The sequence below is a fragment of the Canis aureus genome, chromosome 31 (genome assembly GCF_053574225.1).
Source record: "Canis aureus isolate CA01 chromosome 31, VMU_Caureus_v.1.0, whole genome shotgun sequence".
NCBI classification, from domain to species: Eukaryota; Metazoa; Chordata; class Mammalia; order Carnivora; family Canidae; genus Canis; species Canis aureus.
The window spans coordinates 16,833,620-16,845,958 of NC_135641.1; the positions used below are offsets into that span (position 1 = coordinate 16,833,620).

At 45.5% G+C, this 12,339-nt stretch overlaps 1 long non-coding RNA gene across 2 annotated transcripts; it reads right to left on the reverse strand.

Moving 5' to 3' along the window:
- Window positions 1-2,093: 2,093 nt before the first annotated feature.
- LOC144302420 (uncharacterized) lies at window positions 2,094-8,536 on the reverse strand. 2 transcript variants are annotated; one of them, XR_013369276.1, is made up of 7 exons: window positions 8,157-8,536; window positions 7,935-8,048; window positions 7,599-7,725; window positions 7,217-7,292; window positions 5,961-5,993; window positions 5,434-5,523; window positions 2,094-2,342 (listed from the first exon to the last, which is right to left on the reverse strand). It is a non-coding gene; the product is annotated as an uncharacterized LOC144302420 (long non-coding RNA). The 2 variants fall into 2 exon arrangements; XR_013369275.1 differs by having other exon boundaries at window positions 5,434-5,993.
- Window positions 8,537-12,339: the final 3,803 nt, after the last annotated feature.

Below are 12,339 nucleotides of genomic sequence, written 5' to 3' on the forward strand. Positions count from 1 at the left end.
GTTAAGGTCCCCTACTATTATTGTATTACCATGAGTTAATTCCATTACATTTGTGACTAACTGCTTTATGTATTTGGATGCTCCTATGTTGAGTGCACAGATATTTAAAACTGTTATATCTTCTTGTTGTGTTGTCTCCGCTATTATTATGTAATGTCCTTTTTTGTCTTACTACACTCTCTTTGTTTTAAAGTCTGTTTTGTCTGATAGAAGTGTTCCTACTCTGACAACCATTTGAATGATACATTTTTTTCTCCACTTGCTCATTATCATTTTGCAGATTTCTTTGGATCTGAAAGTAGTCTCTAGTAGGCAGCATGTAAGTGAGTCTTGTTTCCTTTTGTTGTTGTTGTTGCTGTTGTTGATTGAATGAGTCTTGTTTTTTAATCTACTCTGTCACCCTATGTCTTTTAATTGGAGTGTTTAGTCCGTTTACATTCGTAGTAATTATTGATAGGAATATATTTATTGCCATTTGATTACTCAGGTCATTAGTTTGGTGGCATTCCCCTCATGGAATCCCCCTGTATCCTCCTCTCTCATTCATTATCTTTCAAAGCTCCTGACAGGAAAGGTTCATGCTCTCCATGACATATCCGAAGTACAAGACCTATGGGGTCAAGCTCAGTTAGCAATTTCAGACAAGTCAGTGTAAGTGTGTACACTGAGGCTGAGTGTGTGTACTGGAGAATGTCTGGGACCACAGACACCAGAAAAACAAAGACCTAAAAGTTACATTGTCCAGGGGATCCCTGGGTGGTGCAGTGGTTTAGCGCCTGCCTTTGGCCCAGGGCGCGATCCTGGAGACCCGGGATCGAATCCCACATCAGGCTCCCGGTGCATGGAGCCTGCTTCTCCCTCTGCCTCTCTCTCTCTCTCTCTGTGACTATCATAAATAAATAAATAATTAAAAAAAGTTACATTGTCCAGCACGGAGAGTGTGGGGGTTTCTCTGGTCAAGCCATTATCCTGGCAAGAGCAAACCAAACCCTAATCCATCAGGTCCCAGGCAGGGAAGAGTGGAGTGGCTATTATGTATCTAACCAAGAGGCTGCAGTCTTCAGGGAATTTCTGCCTTCAAGAGAACTGCCTAAGGAAATGCAGGAAGGCGGGAAATCCTAGCTCAGAAGTAAGCACAGAAATTCATGGACCCTGGCCCAGGTGTGGCCTTCAAGGTACGCAAATATCTTTCCCCTACATACAAACCAAGAGGGAAAAGTAATTTTGAAGATAATTGACAAAGATCCCAGAGGGATTCCAGTCTTAGTCAGGGGTGAAACTGGGGCCCCAAGAGCGAGACTGAAGATAGAAAGTCCTGCCTGCCTTTATTCCATCCTCTAATTATCTTCCCCTGGCCTCATGCCTTTCCCATGCAGGATTTTTTTTACATGTTTTCCCCACTTTAGTTTTGATGCAGTTCCAGAGGTTGAACGAGACAACCACATGTTCCAAATACTGGGAACGTCAAAGAAACCCCAAAACCCAAGTCAAAATAAACCACATCAGCAAAAGAATCAGGAAAAAGTCCTCCTTTCTTTCAAGTGTACAAAGGCAGTCACTGTCCTGGGGCAGGAAGTAGTTCTGGAAGTGGTACCCTTAAAGACACCCAATTCAGTGGTTGTTGCTATTCCTTTGAAAGTACCCCCAACCTCTAAATCTCAGGAGTTCTGAGGAGGTTTCTGGTCTCTGCTGTTTGCCCAAATTCCTTATACTGTCCTCTGAGAAAAGGGGTAATGGGGTGTCCTTCAGTAGCTAGGGAGGAGGGCTGGATCTTCTCCTTCTTTCTACATACAGGAGCTGATGACTCTGTAAGGTTTTTTAGTTTAAAATGAATATGAAAGGGACACCTGGGTGGCTCAGTAGTTGAGAGTTTGCCTTTGACTCAGGTTGTGACCCTAGGGCCCTGTGTTCAAATCTGCATCAGGCTCCCCGCAGGGAGTCTGCTCCTTCCTCTGCCTGTGTCTCTCTGTCTCTGGGTCTCTCATGAATAAATAAATAAAGGCTAAAAAATAAAAAATAAAAAATGAATATGAAAGTCTTTACCTCTTTTAGATTACTATAGGAAGTAAAAGAACCAAACCGTACTCCTAGACTCTAAAATAAAAGGGGCTTTAATATAATAATATTAAAATGTACCATTTATTATTTCAGACAATGAAATATTGGCCCTCCAAATAAGTAAAGAGATGGGAGGAAGAGGTGTTGAGCAGATGGGTCCCCTGCACATTGCGTTGCCACTGGACACTGGCTCAGCCCTGAGGTTGACTGTGGCCAGTTCTTCCTGTTCTGGAGTTCTGCTGGCCAGCTTGGATCAGGGCTCCAGCTGGCAGGACAGGATGTAGCTAAGGACAGAGGGACACATGCGAGTTGAGTGGGAGTTTCAATTTGGAATCTTTCCTGGTATTTTCCCAGGAGCTGGAGTCTGGTGCCCAGCAGCAAGGCTGGAGGCTGCCCCTGGAGCCAACAAAGAAGGATCATCGGAGTCTACCCCTGCCCTCACCCAGCTTCTGATGGGCTTCAACTCTCCTCCTCACAGAGCTGCTTCTGAGACTGACACCAGGCCCTAAGTGGATCCCTGGGCTCTATGTTGTAATTATCTGCGGCCACCTGGAACAGCATGATCTGCGTCATGACTTTACATTCCTGGGCCAAGAGAGAAGGGCAGGATGCATGCGGAGTCTGGGTGGGGAAGCTGCAGGGTCTAGGGACGGTTGAGCACTGGGACAGGGGACTGCCAACAAACAAACACCCAGGACTAGATGGCTTCACAGGCAAATTCTACTAAACATTGAAGGAGTGGTAATACCTACTCTTCTCAAACAATTCAAAAAAATAAAAAAGAAGGAAAACTTCCATATTCATTTTATGAGGCTACCCTGACCCTGATACAAAAACCAGATAAATACATCGCACACAAAAAGAGAACTACAGACCAATATCTCTGATGAATAATATAGGTACAAAAATTCTCAATACAAATCTAACATATAGAATCCAGCAAAACATTAAAAACATTCACCACAATCCAGTGGAATTTCCCAGGATGCAGGGGTGGTTCAATGAGCAAGAATCAATCACCATGAAACATCATATCCATAAGAGAAAAGGTAAAAGCCGTGTGATCATGTCAAGAGACACAGACAAAGCATTTGATAAAGTACAACACCCATTGATGAAAAAAGTCCTCAACAGAGGAGCTCTAGTCATAAGAAAGCTCATATATGAAAAACCCACAGGCAACAACATCAACCTTACTTCGTGGGGAAAAAGAGAACTTTCTAAGACCAACAACAAGATAAGGATGTCCATTCTCACTCCCTTCATTCAACCCTGGTACTGGTCGGCCTAGCTACAGCCGTCAGACAACAAAAAGAACTAAAAGGCAACCAGACATATAAGGAAGAAGTCAAACTTACAATATTTTCAGATTACATGATACTCTATATACTCTATATACGAAACCAGATGAATTTCAAGGCAGGTCAGTATCATACCCCCCAAACAAAGTCTGCAACTTTCCCTCAGAAACACAAGGAGCTGGCCTATGCCAGGGAAGCCTTTTGAGTATAGCCAAGAGGCTAATATAAACCCAGCTTCCTGACAGCCTAGGTACTTTCTGACATGGGCCATCCATCCATGAAAATGATTTTGTAAAGGAACGACAGGTAAGAGGATACTGGACTTCTAAGAGAATGAGAAGTGACAGGCTCTAGGGCTGTCAAGGCCAGAAGGAAGCAAGTGTTTCTAGAGCAAGCCTTTTTGTATGTACTAACTCATTTTATCCACCCCCTGCCCCCCCCACCAAAGAAATACGGGGTTTTGTGAGACTTATCGCTGTTTTCTGATATGGTGAGGGAAACACAGGGGGCAAGAAGGGTGCTTGATATCACACACGAAGAAATAAATGGTGTTGGGATGCTAAAACACCGAGTCCTGGTTTTCTCAGTTTCTAAAGCAGAATGACAAGGTTTAGTCATGAAGATTAAGTTAAAAGAGCTAAGTCTTGAAAACGCACCTAGCAACATGGCTGGGTTGACAATGAGGTGATCAATAGTGATTACAGAACATCAGTGGCTCTGGAACCATTGTAGTAGCGGAGATGTCCCCCATCCTGCTGGTGGTTCCTTGTGGCTCTGTAGAGGCTTCGTGAGTGAACTTTAATTGCCACATTTCTAATAGATTCTGCACTGATGATTAGGAATGAAGAACACTGGTGTCCAGGTGTCTGAGCCTGGTGACTGGATCTTCTGGAATATGGTGCCCACCCCCCCAATCCCCAAGCACACACACATGAGCATCTCACCCATGAGCTAGCTCACCCTCAAGCAAGCTTGGGCTTTCCTATTCCCACACCTTTGACTTTTATGTCTAGAAAGAATGTCTGCTCACGTCAGTTCTGCCTCCCTGGAAAGGTGGCTGTCCTGGGTTCCTCCACAGTCATCAAGGAGAATCCTTGTATCTTTTATGTGAACAAGGCCCTGGTCAGTTCTGACCTCTTCCTGATCTCAGGGGCCTTTTTTTTTTTTATAATTGAAGTTCGATTTGCCACCATATAGTATAAACCTAGTGATCATCCCTCAAGTGCCTCCCTCAGTGCCTGTCATCCAGTCACCCCATCCCCCCGCCCACCTCCCCTTACACTACCCCTTGTTTATTGCCCAGGGTTAGAGATCTCTCATGGTTTGTCTCCCTCTCTAATTTTTCCCACTCACTTCCCTTCCTTTCCCCTATAATCCCTTTCACTATTTCTTAGATTCCTCATAGGAATGAAACCATATGATGATTGCCCTTCTCTGATTGACTTACTTCACTCAGAACAACACCCTGCGATTCCATCCACCCCAAAGCAAAGGCTGGATCTCCATCCCTTCTGATGGCTGAGTACTATTCCATTGTATATATAGACCACATCTTCCTTATGCATTCATCTGTTGAAGGACATCCAATCGTGGCTCCTTCCACAGTTTGGCTATTGTGGATATTGCTGCTATGAACATTTGGGTGCATGTTTCCTGGAGTTTCACTGCATCTGTATCTTTAGGGTAAAATCCCCTAACCCAACCCTAACCCCTAATTCTAAACCCTAAAACCTAACCCTAACCCTCTACCCCTAACCCTACCTCTTCCTGTAACCCTACCTCAACCCAGAACTTATCCCAAACCCTAGTTTTAGCCCCTAACCCTAACCATTAACTGATAACACCCATCCCAAACCCACAGCGTAATTCCTAACCCAAATGTAACACTAACGCTAAAGCCTAACACTAACACCTAACTCCTAACCCAACCACAACCCTAACCCTAATAATAAACATTAACCCTAACTCTAAACCTAAACCTCACCTTAACCCTATCCTTACCCTAACCCCTTATCCTAACCCCTAACCCTACCCCCTACCCCCAACTCCAAATTAACTATAACTTATCCCTTACCTTGTGGTTTTGAAGAGTACCTCCTGATGTTGGCGTGGACCCGACCAATGCCTCCAGAAGCCTCCACAGCAGGTCCTGAAAGGCGAATTTCTGTAGGCATGTAGGACCCTACGTCAGCCCCCATACTCACCACCATGGGTCCTGAGGAGGCCAGACTCGCCCCTGCGTTGACGCGGCCACATGACTTCCCGAATCCTCGACAGTGGGTTCCAGGGAGTCTGGAGGATCTCGTCAGTGTGAACGCGGCCCCACCTATGCCCAAAGCCTCACCCAGGGGCCTGAGGAGGCCAGGGCTGCTGTTCAGAGTGGCCATGGCCCCAAATGCTCCCCAAGCCTCCCCAGTGCGGAGGCTCCTGTTCCTTCACGTGAACAAGGCCCCCTGCACCTGCCTCACTAACTGCACTTCTTATCAAACTATTCCCGTAAATGTGAGAATAAAGGGATGGAGGCAAGGACTGTTCCTCCCAGGGACATCTCTGATAACCACAGCCCTAAACTTCCCTATAGGAAGTGATACAGAGCCTCACCTTATTCTTCTTCTGGTGGTTGATCTCATTCCCCTGGAAAGCAGACAACCAAAGTCCATCAGTAAAAGCACCCTGGTTATTACTAGCTGCTAATACCCAGCTCTTCTCATGCTGCACTAAGGCCAGGCACACAACGGGGCCATGTGTGCAATGGTGGCAGGACTGTGATCTAGGCCTTGCTATGGGGTCCAGGGAAAGGAAGACAAGGGGCGGCTGGTCGGGAGTCCTGTAGCACAGGAAGGGGAGGCTATGCCTCAGGTGGGCAGTAGCTGCTAGGATCCTTAAGTGCTCGCTGATGTGGGGGTCTGGACTTCACTCTGCCCCCACAGGCAACCTCAAAGGGAGAGGCTGAGGTCAACCCAGACAAACCTCGTGCAGCTTTGTATTCAGGCAGCAGACGTGATCCCAGGACCAGTGAGCTAAGTGCAGCCTCCCTTCACTCAGATGAGGTGGGCAAGAAACCCTAGCTCACAGGAGCAGCTGTGAGGCTGTCATGATGGGAAGGTTTGCCAAGTAATGAGAGCTCAGGGCTCAGTCCAGGGGCTCTCTGTTCCCACACGTCAGGACTCTGGCCCCTCCTGCCCAGTGCTCAGGCTCACGCACCTCCAGGTACCCCTCCATTGCAATGTCCAGCATCAGCAGGTCAGCAAGGAAGGTGCCAAGGAAGTGGACAACACCCTGTGTCATCGGGTGGGGGAGGAATGAGTCCCTGCTCTCTTGTGTCCACAGGGTTCCTCCATAGGAAACATTTCAACCCTCAGGCCAACCCCTGCTTCCCACGTGGGAGAGACTAGGACCCTGGGTGGCCTCCCCTCAGTTACCCTTCCCTCACCCTCCAAGAACATCAGAGCCCTCCTAATCATTTCAAGGCGTGCTTTAGAAAATTGTGGTGTATGTATCTGTGCGCCCATGCTCACCCACAAACCCATTTAGGTTTTTGTTTTGTTTTGTTTTGCTTTTCTTTTATTTAATTATTTATTTTTATTGGAGTTCAATTTACCAGCATATAGCATAACACCCAGTGCTCATCCTGTCAAGTCCCCCCTCAGTGCCTGTCACCCATTCACATCAACCCCTCGCCCACCTCCCCTTCCACAGCCCTTTTTCATTTCCAAGAGTTAAGAGTCTCTCATGTTCTGTCTCCCTCTCTGATATTTCCCATTCATTTCTCTCCTTTCCTCTTTATTCCCTTTCACTATTTTTATATTCCCCAAATGAATGAGACCATATACGGTTTGTCCTTCTCCGTAAATCACCTTCTTTAGTGTGATGATTTGTAAGGTCTTGGAGAAGTTCTTCAGTGACAGTGGAGCTGGATTCTACACAGGATATCTGAGACGAGAAGGTGAAATAGTAAAAACAGTAGTAAAATGCAAAGATACTCATCACTTTGTGAAAAACAAAACAAAACAACCCCCCCCCACGCCCTGAAAAACACGAAATATATTCTGCACTATTCCAACATAGGTGAAGAGTGCCTTCCCACCTCAACATACGGCTGGTGGATAGGCGTGGAGGTTAAGATCTCTTTGCATTTGGGCCTGTGTGACACTCATGTGGCAACACTATGGGAGGGCTCCAGGTTTCTCTCCATGTTTGTGTGGGGGCCTTCTTTGTTTGTGTGGACAACCCTCTTACCATTCTCACAGCCCTGATCCTTGTATGCCTGGTGCACCTGATAAAATTGTCTAGGGAGTTGTAGTAGTTGCAGGCACAGACCATCTCTTCCAAGATCTCCTGGGTGCAGCTCTGCAAATACAGGGCCCTGTATATACAAGGCCAAGAGACATTAGGGTCTTCCCTGGACATCGCTGCAAGGGGACACTACCGTTAGAAATTGTGTTCTACAGTTCAGGCCAAGAGGGGCCGCTGAAAGAATATCTGGCAAGGAGGAAGCCAGATGAAAGAGATTCTTGGGCTCATGACTAACATAGTCGTAGTTGAGCAACACTAGTAGTAGTCCCCAACACTCACCTTCTCATCTTGCCTGTTATGACCTTGGGTCTGAACACAAAAGATATGTCAGGCTTCCAACACCTGGCAGCTGGTTTCTGCCCAGGAAGGGTATGGTCCTCTCTTCTATCCCCTCTACACACAGACACACACACAATGAGAGATAAGAGGTGTGGGCCTGCTGAGGTGCGATCACAGTGTGGTCTGCTCTCCAATGGGCTGCCCCACACTGCCTTGTGGTACCTGTTGGTGTCTCCTGCCACATGACCAGAAGCTTCAGAGTAAAGGCTAAGCTGACATAGACAGCGACGTGAAAGTCTCTCATTCTGGACTCTCCTGAGCCCAGAGTGCCAGAAAGTAGGAGTATAGCAACAGAACATCTTGTACACTTGACCATCTGCAGTTAAGTGAGCTAGAAAGTGGGAAGGTCTAGATTGTAGGTTCCTGGTTACCAGAGTTCTAAGTTAGTTGTGGGCTTGTCACTAAGGAAGTGAGGTCACCTGCTCAAGATTCTAGCACCTGGGCCCCTTCCTTCAGTCAGACCTATCCAGAGCCCCTTCTTGGCAGATGACTGCTTACCTCAATGTCATCTCTTTAACTGTACACGATGAGCCAAAAATGCCATAACCACTACTCTCTGAAAATGCACGTAAAGTCCTACCTTTGAGGAGACAGAGCTGAATTCAGACCTTTATTTCTCTGTTTGCTTTCCCAGTTCCGTGTCCTGCCTAACCCACTGTGTCTCTCACATAGTCCTCAGTTTCCTAACCTGCACCGTGGGGGCCAGTCTAGAATCTGTTTCCTAGGGACATCATCAAGTATCTATGGATGATGTTTATAACACGTGTGGGCCTGTATCCTGTATATCTGAGGTAGAAATTTAAGGATGGAAGATTTACAAGAAGGGGTGGAATGTGACATGAAGTACTGCTCAAAAGTGGCCTGGGTTCCAGCAACGTAATATCACAATAGTCACTTTCCGTCTGGCCTCATTTTAATGGGGGCACACAATCTGGTGAAAATGCTCCAAGATGCAGACATTGTCATCTTCTTTAATAAAACTGTCCAATTCTTTCCTGTTATATTTAGAATGAGATCCAATTGCCTCACTTTGGTCTCTGAGGGCTGCAACCTTCACAATGGCTTCCAGCAATCCTGACCTATGGTATAGGTATCCCTCTGTAGCTCAGAGGTGCTTAGTGATTAGTTTGCTTTTTTATTTTATTTTTGTATCTATAAGAAATGATGGTGTTTAACTAAACTTACTCTGGTAATTGTGTCACAGTACAGGAATGTAAAATTGTACACTGTTTACCTTGAACATACACAGGGCTCTATGTCAATCATATCAATAAAACTGGGGCAAACATTATTGTAATATTCATAAGATCAGAAAAGTTGACTTGGTAAAAATAATGACACCTAAACAAAACTTAAAACAGCAGACCCTGTCTGTAGTCAGTAGATAATGATATGGATAAAAATATCCAACCATTTGCCTAAATAGAATCGATTCTAATTTTAAAAATCATTGAAATAAAATTGAAGTGGATGCAGAAGAATTTTTAATTTGCCTGAGATTTTAAAAACTGATGGAGGAATAAATTAACCCTGAAAACTACCTTTTTGAAAGCTCTTCCATGTTTTGGAAAATTTGATTTTAATCCTTTAAGTATCTGGGCACGTGATGAGAATATTTTGTTAGAGCAAAGTTGTCTCATGGGAAATGGCTGAGATAAAATAGCAGCAGCAAAATGGGAGGGTATAAAGGGAAGACTACATTGTCCTGTGCTCATTTTTCTGTATTTGCAGCTTTTAAATAGAATATACTTTATTGATGTACAATACGCGTGATCAAAAACCTACCATCTACAAATCAACCATTTATATATTTCATAAGCTACATTAAGTTCATGGCGTACATGTTTTTCTGTTTTTTTTGTTTATTATTTTATTTTTTATTTGAGTTCAATTTTGCCAACATATAGCATTGTGGGATTGTCAAACAAGAAGAAGAAAGTTGATAAAAGAGACAAATTTCCTTCTCAGTAATAGAAACAAAGGCAGAGGAGGATGAGTGGCAGTTTGTGAGCCCACTCTGAGGGACAATTGGACAGGCAGCATCTCTCATCTGGGATTATTAGAGCCCATGTGTTAAATGGAGTGAAGCATCAGATTCTCAGTGAGAATGGAGGTGTTGGAAACACTGCCCAGAGGAAGATCAACAGGAGAGCATTGCCATCGAAGACACAGGGCCACCGGTGTTGATGCAGCTGGCCTCTTTCACATCCCACATGTATGTGGCCCATCGAACCCCTGGCTCAGGAGTCTCACTGGCTGCATAGGGATTCCATTTTTCAGCACAGCCTCCTTTCTCCTGTTACTGTGCGGGGGCTGTCCTGAGAGCACACATCACAGAGCAAAGCAGAACCAGAGGTCAACTCCCAGCTCCTCCATATACCTGTCAGGAAAGGCTCCACCTTTCTATACTTGCACAAAGGGGAGTAATCCTCACAGGCAGATCATAGTGTTGTCAGGAGGAGCACCTAGGTAATGTGCATGAAGCACTTAGTACCGGCACAGAGTCAGCACCACACCAGTGATAGCACTTGAGGAGCTCTCTCCAAAGGAGGTGTGAAAGCGTAAGGCACGTGATATATACTTAACTCTGAGAAACAAGAGTTACTAGAATGCAGCTTTCTGCTGGCATCCTTATAACCTGTACCAAATATATGTGTGCGTGTGTATGTCAACTGACATACTTTTAACTCTAAGAAAGAAGTCATCGCACACAGGAAGCGGGTTTTACTTATACTCTTGTGTGTTGACATTAGAAACTATCTCAATAGTGTGTTGGAAAACATTAGAGCCCAGGAAGTTGGAGGGACATATCTGCCAGTAGTGAGTGTTGGGTTTAAGATTAGGGTTTGAGTTAGGGGTTAGGGTTAGGGCCCACGAGCTTGGATGGTCCTATCTCCCTACTGTGTGGAGAGCTGCCGGGACAGGTGAGTTGAGGACGAGACTCAGAGCGAGGCTCAGGCAGGCGCTGAACATTGGCCTGGGTTCAGGGAACCCTTAGTCTATCTCTGGCTCCTCCTATCTACCCCTCATACAAATGGTCTTTTTTCCAACCGGGGGAGGCCAAAATTTATGGTGTCACTCACTAGTCCCCCATCCTTCGAAGGTCATAGCCAGGCCTTGCGACTTGGTCGGGGGCACCACCGATATTAGTGTGAGGGTTAAGGCCCAGGAGCTTGGACAGTTAACAGGTTAGGGCCAGACTAGAGTGTAGGTGATGCCCAGGGTGTGCGTGCGTGTGTGTGTGTGTGTGTGTGTGTGTGTGTGCGCTGAGGGTCGTGGCATACTCAGGATGGCTTCTGCAACTGAATTAGCACTTCCCAACACTCAAAATCCTGAAGAAGAGGGGGAAGTAGGCTGATGCTGCAATCCGAAATCCATTCCCCCTTCCTAAGTACATACACCAGAACCCACCAGAATCGAATGCCAAACCACCACCTGCTCTTCCACCTTTTCCAGAGGCCTGTTTTGCAGGAAAAAAACAGAAGATTGAGAAGAAGGAACAGGCATAGGCAGAAGGGTTGAAGGGGACAGATAAGAAAAAAGAAAAGAGGGATGCCTGGGTGGCTCAATGGTTGAGTGTCCACCTGTGGCTCAGGTCGTGATCCCAGGGTTCATTCTGTGAGATTCTGTTATCTCTTTCTTCCCATTCTGCCCCTCTCTTTTTTTTTTTTTTTAAAGATTTTATTTATTTATTCATGATAGTCACACAGAGAGAGAGAGAGAGAGGCAGAGACACAGGCAGAGAGAGAAGCAGGCTCCATGCACCGGGAGCCCGACATGGGACTCGATCCCGGGTCTCCAGGATCACACCCTGGGCCAAAGGCAGGCGCCAAACCGCTGCGCCACCCAGGGATCCCCTGCCCCTCTCTTTTATATCATTTATGTTTTGTTAGTCAATGATGGCATTTCTATAAGTATTGCTGGTTTATATAAATTTGGGGTGAGCATTTTCTAACATACAGAACAAAATACACTCAGGACCAAGAGAATCGCCACCTGGGACCCCTCAGGTAGATTACATTCGCTCTCCACTATCGCTTCTTCACCACCACCATCTGCCAGGACCCCCTTTTCTCTTTTTTTCTTTTTTCTTTTTCCTTTTTTCTTTACTTATTTTCTTTTTCTATTTTCTTCTTTGTGGTTCTTGGCCTTTTTTTGACTACTTTGTTTTAAAATTTGTTTTTCACTCTAGTGGCCCTTTGGTTTAGTTTGTTGTGTTCTTCTTTTTTCATTTTCCGTTCTCTGACTTCTTCAGGGTCATCTATGATGTATGTTGCTTAGGTTGTGGTTGATATTATTGACGCAGCCTGCTCATACAGCCACTCTGCACTGGAAAAAATGACTA